The sequence below is a fragment of the Hordeum vulgare genome, chromosome 5H, assembly GCF_904849725.1.
Source record: "Hordeum vulgare subsp. vulgare chromosome 5H, MorexV3_pseudomolecules_assembly, whole genome shotgun sequence".
Lineage (NCBI taxonomy): Eukaryota > Viridiplantae > Streptophyta > Magnoliopsida > Poales > Poaceae > Hordeum > Hordeum vulgare.
Window position 1 is genome coordinate 445509447 of NC_058522.1, and position 10145 is coordinate 445519591.

Sequence of the window (10145 nt, forward strand, 5' to 3'; positions counted from 1 at the left end):
CATGCTGCTTAGGTACTTGGAAATTTTAGTATAGGTTGTAGTATCATGTGGTAGGCACACAACAACCCCGATACTTGGCCCCGGGACGACAAATTTCATATTGCTATGCTTGAGTAGACGGGATTTCGGTTGAGTGCATAACACGAGTGATGCGAGGTTGATTAAATAACCAAGACCGGTTAAGACAAGATTTTCAAGACCTCGTGATGTAATGAAACTCTGGGTGAAGGACGGTTGATCAGCTCCCTGGAGAAACTAGTGGATGACCCGGGATGTTGGAGACGGCCATGACATCTTGCGGAAAGCTTCACCCAGGCTCAAAGAGATGGACGGATATTTTCAAGACCCAAGGCTTACCTGCACAGCCACAAGTCATTATGGGCTCTGACTTGGTTGGACAATGCGGCGAATCTGGACAAGCGGTGCTAGCAGATGTAGAAGAACGGTAGGAATGGATGGGCACCGACAGGGATTCAGAGGGACCCATTGAAAGACCATGTTTTGATCATCCGGTCTTCAAACACCCTGAAGTGCGAGGACATACACGGAGGCGATCAAATCTTGTGGGGAACGTGTGCAAAACTCTGCAGAGTACACAAACCTAATCGATTAGCCGTGTCCATGGTCATGGACAACTTGAGCCAAAGGAACTGAAGTTATCTGGATTTCTCAACACCATTATATATATTGGATGAGGGTAATATTGATAACTCGGGTATGAGAACTGGTTGGCGGAACCATCTCATTAACAACCAACTACGTAGTAATATTTTGCTTTTAGCCCCTCTCTTGATGTAGGAGAAAACTTTGTTTTTCGCTAAAAACTTACAGCCCCACCTGCCATATATGCATATAGTATAGATGATATTTTACCCCTCTTTTTTGTGACTTGCCGGCATATTCAATATGCTGACCTACACGGCTGCAACGTCTTATGTTGCAGATATTTTCTTCGACGAGTAAGAGTACGATTCGGGGTTACGGTCTACACTCAACTTGCCGTTGGTGTTTATTGGGACTCCACTCCCTTGAGTGCTTCCGCTGAAATATTTAAGGTATATATCAGGTTTACGCTATTTACATGTGATTGCACTTTGATATATACATTGATGTACTGTGTGTGCCAGCATACTGATCCAGGGATGGCACAGAAACACAGAGGCTTGACTCGTTTTGAGTCGGGTCGCTACAGAAATGGTATCAGAGCACATGTTGACTGTAGGACGTGACCCTAGAAACTGGAAACTTCTTAGGATAGGATCTCTCGAAAATCTTATTTTCGAGAACACCTTTCACTTGTCATCTCTTCTGATTTCATCAAACGTTCTCTCTCACCTCCAATAGTTAGACAATACACTTACCCCTTCGACCTCATGAAGAATCAACGGAGTTCTACTTTAAAGTAAAGAGGATTTCACCACGCGTTGAAGAATTGAAGCTACACCAACAGAGGACTCTCAAGACCCGAAGAACTCGAAGACCCTGAAGTGTTCGAATAATTATATGACCATTAGAAGACCAAACCCCTTTTATATACTCACGTTAGATACGATGATTTGTGAGCCGTCATTGGTGTGTGTTTTCCGACGGCCACAAATAAAAACCTATTCTCAAAAATATTGTTTGTATTGTGTGTATGTCCCTCCCTCTCTTACCCGTCTCATCCCCAAAACCTCAACCCTACCAGATGGAGTATGAAGCTGGACTTGTAGTCTCTGGACCAATGACCTAGCTGGAGGCTGAAATATGGATTCAGAACATGGAGAACCACTTCGGGAGCAACTTGATCTCAAGGAAGTATGAAGTGGAACACGCTCTTCAGTACTTTACTCAAAGTGCTGAAATCTGGTGGAAAATGCACCATGTCATACAAGGATTTAGTGGAGCAGAAACTTGGGACGAATTCAAGAACACTCTGCTAAGATCCCGACTTATTCAGAAGTGCTATGACAATCCGAAGGAGAAGACTTGTGCATGCAAGATCTATGGAGAAATAGGACACACCCAGGAAGAACACAAGGATGGATGCACTCATTGTGAAGAAAATCACCCAGCTGAGGAGTGCCCAAGTAGTCAGGTGACTTGTTTCCTTTGTGAAGGAACCACCCACTACCCAGCTCAGTGTCACATTTACCGCAAGGTGCAACAAGTTTTCAAGCAGCAGAAAGATGCAGTGAAGGAAACACTCAAGAAGAAGATTCTAGAAGAACCGGTGATGAACGAAAATATTGAAGACCCTGATGGACAAGGTCTGACCAAATTTTTCTCCAATGCATGCTACTCATGTGGAGAAGAAGGACATTATTCACAGGATTGCACGAAGGGAAGCCAAGAGTATCTGGGAAACTTCCCGACGGAAAAAGTGGAGTTTGATCCACTTGAAATAGAAGAACTGGCCAAAATGAAGGAGTCCGGAAAGAAGAAAAAGTACCCTCGGAAGAGCCAAATCTCTGCAGACATAGACCTGAGTCATGTCAAATGTTACAAGTGTATGGAATTTGGCCACCACAAATACATGTGCTCAGGAAGGAAGCCGGAAACCCAAGGAGCAAAAGCAAACGCTAAGAAGCCTCGAGACTTGTCAGAACTCATTTGCTTTCGTTGCAAGGAAGCAGGACATTATGCTAGTGATTGTCCACAAAGGAAGAAAGCAAAGAAGGAGTAGTTAAGTTTTGACCGCAGCAATTAGTGTAATATGAAGAACTCTTGTTTTTCATGAGATCATGGAGTGAAATTTTTTGTAACAGAAGTCCCTGAGATTGTAATAACATCATGAATAAATGGAATTTATTGCCTCATTATTGCCTATGTTGAAATTGTATGCGTTGTTTCTCTTCGAACCAAGATCTCTGAACAATTATGAGGATATGAGAAAATATTGTCTATGCAGGCATGGGTATAATTCATTTTAAGTGTGGTAGTAATCGGTAAACCCACAGGATCCATTGAGAAGGAATGTACCATAATTACCAAGGAGACACATACATTCCTTTGAGTACCTATTTACTGACACCTGCAGATGACAACTCTCTACGAGTCATTCCTCAAGGGCCCAGAAACGATCATGACCCTGACCAGTGAGCATGATTACCCGAAAATCCTGAAGGACATGATGGAGCACATTCGTCTTGAAGGAGATGGAGTCTACAAAGGCTACCCATTCATGGAAAGTGGATTAGAACTTTGGTACGTGGAAGTACACCTCCACCATGTGAAAGGAGTTTGTCCAAAGACTATGGGGCAATACTTTTTCATTTCACGTGTACCACGAGCAACCTTCTTTGATGCTATTCGTGAAGCTGCCATGGAAGCCATACGTCAGATTGGAGAAATACTTGAAGCAAGACTCCGTCATACCCAGGAATACCGGAGTGAGGTACTTGCGGAGATGATGGAGATGAAGCTCATGACCACCATGATGAAGCAAAAGATGGATGATTTCAAGGATCACATTGGAAATTTTGAGTGGAACTAAAGTATCTCCAAGAGAGACAGATGAATAAAGTTGGTAGAAATGCTTGACCATACCGAACAATGTGGATGGCAGCATTTGTAATAAATTACTTTTGAGTTAGAATTTTGAAGAAATTAAGGATGTAATAAAGGATTGGTTATTAAATTAATATGATTTATGGATGAACCAATACCTTTTCATGGTAAACACACCAACGGAAAGTATCTCAAAGAGTGGCGTGTGTACCAAAAATAAGTCTGAGGATTATTATCATATGATGGTTACCCCAAGAGTATGACGGAATGAAACACCATGGAAATTTAAAGGCGGAGTAACTCCAAGTATGCCTGAAACCCACAGACCCCGGGACTAACAAGGATCTAGTACTATCTTTTGGAGAAGGAAACTTGTATCAGCAACATTTCCCTAGGAGCATACGAAAACCTGAGAGTTGTGAAGAAACGATAGATGTTTGTTCAGCTTGCAAAATCATTGGATTAGTCGAACCTCGTTCGTGGATAAGAGAAATTCTGCAATGCTTGTGAGGATGCCCAAGTGTTAGAATACGAGATTCACTAAGCCTTATACAAGGTAATGATTTCAGCGCGACATGGCTTGGCCACCATGACGACTTACTATTATCTTTCTCTTGCTATTCGGAATGGTAAATCTGAGAGACTTACCCATAGTGAGAGATGACGTTCTTTGAAGCTTTTGTTTAAGCCTTAGAATGGTATAAGAAAATCCCATGTACATGGCACTTGTTGTCATGCGTAAGAAATTTTACGGTGAGGATGAAACCAAGACCCCTCTCTCTGCAGGATAACCACAAATGGTAGACCACCATGAGAACCATCGATATGTTATTTAGAATTGACCACGAGACTGTCAGTTAAGAAGACCCACTAAAGGAAGAAGCTTATATCAACAGAAGGACCCTCGTTTTAATGGAAATGTTATGAATATAGCGGAAGATATGAAGACTGTGAGGAGTCAGATGCCAAAAACCCCAGAGTTTTGTTCAAATCTTAAGGGACCAGTAACCTTCATTTTAAGTGTGGTAGCATCCCACTTTGCAGGAGGTTGGAATTGTTAGAAGACCCCCAAACCCTAACCTTTCCTTCTAGCCTCTTCGAATCTCGAGGACGAGATTCATTTTAAGTGTGGTAGGTTTGTAACATCCCAAATTTCGGAATGTCAATATAATTAGTAGAATGATCGTTTATTTGTTTGAGTGATTGAAACTTGAGTGAAATTTGAAACTTTTTAAAACTTTTGAATGAGAGGGAATAAAATGACTTTCCCATTTTCTTTTGAATTCCAATTTCATCCGATACAAATCACTGAGAGAAGATAACATGACTACTTCAAAATAAAGGACACGAAAAAAGTGGTTTGTGAAAATAATTCCTTTTGCAATCTATTTCTTATTTTGGTCCTATTTAAAAGTTTAAATGAATTCAAATCCCCTTGCCCAAATTCAAATCTTGGGAGGAGCAATATGACACTCCAAACCAGGGGCCATTTGAAATTATATTTGAACTTATGAAACTCACAAGACTATTTTGAAAATGTTTTATATTATGTTTCAAAAACATTTTTTTAAGTGGTTTTCAAATTTATTTTTCTCCAAAAATAAAATACATGGAAAATAGGGTAAAATGATTCCCTTCAATATAAAAATGGAGAGGAATTAATTTGAATCCATTTTTGTATTTTCACAATGTTTTCTTTGCATTTTTCTTAAACCAGCAACAATGTTTGAATTTTCTGATTTTGTGAGAATTTTATTTGGTCTCCAAAATAAGTTTATCTCGTAGGAAATCTTTTTGTGCAAATTTTGATATATAATATGTCTATATAAAAGTATTAGAAATTTTCTTTTATTTAGTTTCCTTTCCGGTTTTTGTATAAAAGGAAACAAATCACTTTATTTGGAAAGTTATCTGGGCCCATTAGGAAATCCGAATCTGGCCCAGTATTTCCTTTCTTCTACCTCCAGCGCTTTCCTTTCCGTGGCCATGGCAGTCACCTCACAGGAAGGTTCCTCCCCGGCATTCGCGAGATCCTTTCCCTCCCAGCACCTCCCACCACCCTTATAAGAACCCCCTCGACCTCCTCTTTCCATTCCCCTAAAAAAATCTCCGTTTCCCTGCCCGTAGCCACCGTGCCACCATCTCCATTTTCCCTACCACACCAAGCTCGGCAGGAGCTTAACCCCAGCGCCCCCCACCAGGAGCTCCATGCCTCGCCCCAGTGCCTTCCCCTACCCCGCTGCGGGCCCCACCCCTCCTCCGCCGATTCCTCACCCCGCCGGCGACCTCCCCACCTCGCCGGAGCAGCTACCTCGCCGGAGTTCTTCCTCTCTGTCACCCATGGTGAGATTCACGAAATCCCGTATTGCAGTTTTTTCAGAAAATTGCAATCTTAAAAAATTCATATCTATTAGTCTATAACTCCGAATTAGGTGATTCTTTTTGCATTGGATCACAAATTTTATTTATTTTCTGTAGATACATAATTTGTCTATGTTTGGATTTATAAAATTTGAATTAGATCAGATTTGATTTAAAGATTTTTTTGCTTATACCGGGAGTTTACAAATAGCTTTTAAATTAATTATTTTTGCTAGTGTTTCCTATTGGTCATTTGTTTCAGTAGTTTAAGTTTCAATTTTTTTAAATATTTTTACTTAGGGTTTTAAGCAAAACAGATTCGGTTTTAGCCTTTTTTGTTTTCTTGCTATTTCTTTTGTATTAATTGTTCTTAATTTGTTTTTTTTGTAATTGTGATAAGTTATATATTGTTTTTGATATTTACCAGTAACTTTTCAACAACAACAAAATTTTATTTTATTTATTCTTATTCGTTTGCATGGAATGAATTCTAGTTCTATACTAACTTGCGAATTGACTGCATTGCTAGTTTGATTTCCTATTTTGGAAATACTAATAAAATAATATTGTTTTGTAAATATTACTTCTGTTATCTTAGTTATTTTATATTTTGTTTTCTGTTATTTTTCTATTTTAGTGTTTTATTTTCAGTTAGAACAAAAACTATATAGTGTTTGATGTAGTAGAAGGCTTCCTAGCTTCTTTGAAGTTTCCTTTGGATTTTTATCCGCTCTCTCTTATTGATTTTTGATTGCATCAACTTTTATTGCTGTTTGTTAATTGATTTCTAGAATGATTGCTAGTGTGAGTGCTTATGTGAATACTATGTTTGATTATATAGATTTCATCGGAGAGTGACGAATAGTTCTATCACGTATTTCTCGAGAACGAAAATTCTTCTTCGTTAACATCGCCAGGCAAGTCATTTTGATCATACTATGTCCTATGTTTTTCGATGCATGGTAGTTTCACCTTTCTTTGCCCAATTGCATGCTGCTTAGGTACTTGGAAATTTTAGTATAGGGTGTAGTATCATGTGGTAGGCACACAACAACCCCGATACTTGGCCCCGGGACGACAAATTTCATATTGCTATGCTTGAGTAGACGGGATTACGGTTGAGTGCATAACACGAGTGATGCGAGGTTGATTAAATAACCAAGACCAGTTAAGACAAGATTTTCAAGACCTCGTGATGCAATGCAACTCTGGGTGAAGGACGGTTGATCGGCTCCCTGGAGAAACCAGTGGATGACCCGGGATGCTGGAGACGGCCATGACATCTTGCGGAAAGCTTCACCCAGGCTCAAAGAGACGGACGGATATTTTCAAGACCCAAGGCTTACCTGCACAGCCACAAGTCATTATGGGCTCTGGCTTGGTTGGACAACGCGGCGACTCTGGACAGGCGGTGCTAGCAGATGTAGAAGAACGGTAGGAATGGATGGGCACCGACATGGATTCACAAGGACCCGTTGAAAGACCATGTTTTGATCATCCGGTCTTCAAACACCCTGAAGTGCGAGGACATACACGGAGGCGATCAAATCTTGTGGGGAACGTGTGCAAAACTCTGCAGAGTACTCAAACCTAATCGATTAGCCGTGTCCACGGTCATGGACAACTTGAGCCAAAGGAACTGAAGTTATCTGGATTTCTCAACACCATTATATATATTTGATGAGGGTAATATTGATAACTCGGGTATGAGAACTGGTTGGCGGAACCATCTCATTAACAACCAACTACATAATAATATTTTGCTTTTAGCCCCTCTCTTGATGTAGGAGAAAACTTTGCTTTTCGCTAAAAACTTACAGCCCCACCTGCCATATATGCATATAGTATAGATGATATTTTACCCCTCTTTTTTGTGACTTGCCGGCATATTCAATATGCTGACCTACACGGCTGCAACGTCTTATGTTGCGGATATTTTCTTCGACGAGTAAGAGTACGATTCAGGGTTACGGTCTACACTCAACTTGCCGTTGGTGTTTATTGAGACTCCACTCCCTTGACTGCTTCCGCTGAAATATTTAAGGTATATATCAGTTTTACGCTATTTACATGTGATTGCACTTTGATATATACATTGATGTACTGTGTGTGCCAGCATACTGATCCAGGGATGGCACAGAAACACAAAGGCTTGACTTGTTTTGAGTCGGGTCGCTACATTTTTGGAAAGAAGAATCAACGCGAAAGGATGCCCGAGGGGGTCACAAGCCCCCTAGCCGCGGCTGGTGGTGGGGCCGCGCCTGGCAGGCTTGTGACCAATCCCTAAGGCGGTTGGGGCCCTTCTTTCGCCATAAGAAATATAATATCCGAAAGAAAATCGTGTTAAACTTTCAGCCCAATCGGAGTTATGGATCTCTAGGAATTTAAGAAACGGTGAAAGGCAGAATCTGGGAGCGCAGAAACAGAAGGACACACAGAGAGAGATCCAATCTCGGAGGGGCTCTCGCCCCTCCGCCGCCATGGAGACCATGGACCAGAGGGGAAACCCATCTCCCATGTAGGGAGGAGGTCAAGGAAGAAGAAGAAGAAGGGGAGCTCTCTCCCCCTCTCTCCCGGTGGCGCCGGAACGCCGCCCGGGACATCATCGTGTGACAACGATCTACACCAACAACAACGTCGTCTTCACCAACACCTCCATCACCGTCCCCCATTTATATTCAGCGGTCCACTCTCCCGCATCCCGCTGTACCCTCTAGTTAAACATGGTGCTTCATGCTTCATATTATTATCGAATGATGTGTTGCCATCCTATGATGTCTGAGTAGATTTTCGTTGTCCTATCGATGATTGATGAATTGCTATGATTGGTTTAATTTACTTGTGGTAATGTTGCTGTCCTTTGTTGCCCATCATATGAGAGCGCGCGTGGATCACATCATAGGGTTAGTAGTATGTTGATAGGACTATGTATTGGAGGGCAAGGGTGACAGAAGCGTCTGCCTAGCATAGAAATTGATGCATATGGGATTGAAGGGGGCCCAATATATCTTATTGCTATGGTTGGGTTTTACCTTAATGAACGTTAGTAGTTCCGGATGCTTGCTAATAGTTCCAATCATAAGTGCATTGAATTCCAAGTAAGGGATGACATGCTAGCAGCGGCCTCTCCCACATAAAACTTGCTATCGGTCTAGTAACGTAGTCAATTACTTAGGGACAATTCCGCAACTCTTACCACGACTTTTCCACACTCATTAAACTAACTTAATTGTTTCTTCATCAAAACAACCCCTAGTTTTATTTACGTGTTCTTTCTTTTCTTTCAAGCCTATCCTATCACCCCTACAAAGTACTTCTAGTTTCATACTTGTTCTAGGTAAAGCGAACGTAAAGTGTGCTAGAGTTGTATCGGTGGTCGATAGAACTTGAGGGAATATTTGTCCTACCTTTAGCTCCTCATTGGGTTCGACACTCTTACTTATCGAGAAAGGCTACAATTGATCCCCTATACTTGTGGGTTATAAAGACCTTTTTCTGGCGCCGTTGCCGGGGAGTAATAGCATGGGGTGAATATTCTCGTGTGTGCTTGTTTGCTTTATCACTAAGTAGATTTATTTGTTGTTCTAAGTTGTTCTCTATCTTTAGTTATGGATATGGAACACGAAATACAAAAAAAATTAGGTGTACTTGCTACTCATCGAGATGGGGAACCTCCTAAAACCCTCGATGCTCGTTATGTGGAAAATATTATGCATTTCTTTAATAATCCTAAGAAAACCCTATTAAATTATATAATGGGATACACGTTGGATCAACGTGAATACTTTAGGGATTATCGCTTGACTCAAAAAGGGAAACTATTATGGGATCAAATTCATATGTTGAAATGGTATGCTTGGGAACTATGCTTGAGATATGATATTACTTGTTGCTATAGGATGAAGGCTAAACACCTTCCCTTTTGTTTTAAATTTAATGCTAATGAAACCTTACCTTCTTATGCTAATGGTATATATGATTACTATGATGTGGAACAAATAGAAGAGTTTGTTGCTTTTATGGGTGCTTGTGAAATTGAAGCTTTGTTTAAAAAGTGTGATGATAATGACGATGTTTACTGATCTGAAAATTTGGTTATGCTTCGTTATTGTTACACTAATTATGAATATAATGCCCATATTTATCGATTTGTGGAGAAATTCTCTGCTGCCCAAGAAGAGACTAATATTTTGCAGGAAACTATGGAAGAAGAAAATGCTAAAACTGTCAGCTCATTAGATAAAAAGATGACGAGGAGAGCGAAGAACAAAAGGAGGAAGAGCGGACTAGCTACT